Here is a 2,573-nt window from a genome sequence, read left to right on the forward strand (position 1 = left end):
GGGGAAGCAGGAGTGGGGATTAGTGAGAAATCAGTAAAGGGCCACAAAAAATGATTACAGCCTGTAATGTCGAATATGATCATTATCCTGATTTGAGCATCACATATTGCACACAGGTATTGATATTCAGCATTGTACCCTATGGATATATACAATCATGTTTCAATACAAATAAAATAATTAAAAACAGTAATAAAAATTGATATAGAAATTTTTAAAAGTCAGTGAAGGTGTGGGACTCTAAAAAAAGAAAGGAATGGGCCGGCCCGGTGGTGCACTCGGTAAAGTGCGGCACTTGGGAGCGCGGCGGCATTCCCGCTGAGGGTTTGGATCCTATATAGAGACCGGTCCGCTCACTGGTTGAGCACGGTGCGGGTGCGACACCGAGGGTTGTGATCCCGTTGCCAGTCGCGGTACGGGCGTGACACCGAGGGTTGTGATCCTGTTACCGGTCACGAAAAAAGACAAAAAGGAAAAAAAAAAAAAAAGAAAGGAACATGATTACAAAGCGAATTAGTACCAAACAGAAGAAAAAGCATCAATCAAAGTAACTGTTGCAGGAAATACTCTCTTTACACTCAATGAGATACAAGTGTACTCTAAGGACAAAAAAAACTATATAAAGTAAATCTTGAATTTTATTTAATAATTTTGTTGATGGTAGTGGTAAGGGAATAGCTAATTCTAAAATTAATTTGGGTGTAATATGTAAATATATTGTTGTTTATAAACAGGAAGGTTTTTATTTTAGGGGGGGCAGTGGGGAGCAGGAATTTGTTTAGTTGGAAGGGCAGGGAAGATATTTTTGTCAGAGTCAAAACAAAAAAAAAAACAACCCTTAAAAAAATTCAACATGGATGGAGTTTAAGATTTAAGGAATAACCCGCCAGCTGCCAGAAAAAAAAAAAAATTTTTTTTTTTTTCCCAGAAATAAAGCTGGCGAATAGGCAGGGGCAGATCCAGGCCACTTCATCACACTACTTGCATTGTAATGGGAGTACTACTTACATTGTAATGTCTGTAACACACACTAGGGTGGCCCTAGTCTCACACCCCATGCTAAAAAGAGCTTGGCCTTTATTCAACAGGCAAATAATCCAAAATGGCTGATACTCTCTTGGCTGCAAAGTCCATCCTGAGATGCTCAATGAAATCATGGGCTTTGACATCAGAAAGCTTCAGGAATGCTCAGTACAAACACACACCACAGATTCCGATGTGCGGAAAGGCACATGTTCTCAAACCTATTCCAGTACTTCCACAATTCTGTGATCTCTGATTAGAATCTAACACTATTAAATTGAACAACCTTCACCCAACATAACTATTTTTTTTAAAGTATAGTTACTTAACTCATTGAAAATATGCCTTTAGTAGTCTAAGGTAAAATTAATTCACAAATCATTTTCACAAAAGCTTTTCATTTCCAGGAAGTCCAGCACAAATATTTTAACTTCAGTATTTTTGGAAACATTCTGCAAGCTGCTTAAAAAGTTTATTATTCAGGGCCGGCCCGGTGGCGCACTGGATAGTGCGCCGCTTGGGAAGCGCGGCGGCGCTCCCGNGGGGAAGCAGGAGTGGGGATTAGTGAGAAATCAGTAAAGGGCCACAAAAAATGATTACAGCGTGTAATGTTGAATATGATCATTATCCTGATTTGAGCATCACATATTGCACACAGGTATTGATATTCAGCATTGTACCCTATGGATATATACAATCAATTATGTTTCAATACAAATAAAATAATTAAAAACAGTAATAAAAATTGATATAGAAATTTTTAAAAGTCAGTGAAGGTGTGGGACTCTAAAATTGCATAAAAAAAGAAAGGAATGGGCCGGCCCGGTGGTGCACTCGGTAAAGTGCGGCGCTTGGGAGCGCGGCGGCATTCCCGCTGAGGGTTTGGATCCCATATAGAGACCGGTCCGCTCACTGGTTGAGCACGGTGCGGGTGCGACACCGAGGGTTGCGATCCTGTTACCGGTCACGAAAAAAGACAAAAAGGAAAAAAAAAAAAAAAAGAAAGGAACATGATTACAAAGCGAATTAGTACCAAACAGAAGAAAAAGCATCAATCAAAGTAACTGTTGCAGGCAATACTCTCTTTACACTCAATGAGATACAAGTGTACTCTAAGGACAAAAAAAACTATATAAAGTAAATCTTGAATTTTATTTAATAATTTTGTTGATGGTAGTGGTAAGGGAATAGCTAATTCTAAAATTAATTTGGGTGTAATATGTAAATATATTGTTGTTTATAAACAGGAAGGTTTTTATTTTAGGGGGGGGCAGTGGGGAGCAGGAATTTGTTTAGTTGGAAGGGCAGGGAAGATATTTTTGTCAGAGTCAAAACAAAAAAAAAAACAACCCTTAAAAAAATTCAACATGGATGGAGTTTAAGATTTAAGGAATAACCCGCCAGCTGCCAGAAAAAAAAAAAAATTTTTTTTTTTTTCCCAGAAATAAAGCTGGCGAATAGGCAGGGGCAGATCCAGGCCACTTCATCACACTACTTGCATTGTAATGGGAGTACTACTTACATTGTAATGTCTGTAACACACACTAGGG

This window comes from Galeopterus variegatus, unplaced genomic scaffold (genome assembly GCF_000696425.1).
Source record: "Galeopterus variegatus unplaced genomic scaffold, G_variegatus-3.0.2 Scaffold675, whole genome shotgun sequence".
Taxonomy (NCBI): domain Eukaryota; kingdom Metazoa; phylum Chordata; class Mammalia; order Dermoptera; family Cynocephalidae; genus Galeopterus; species Galeopterus variegatus.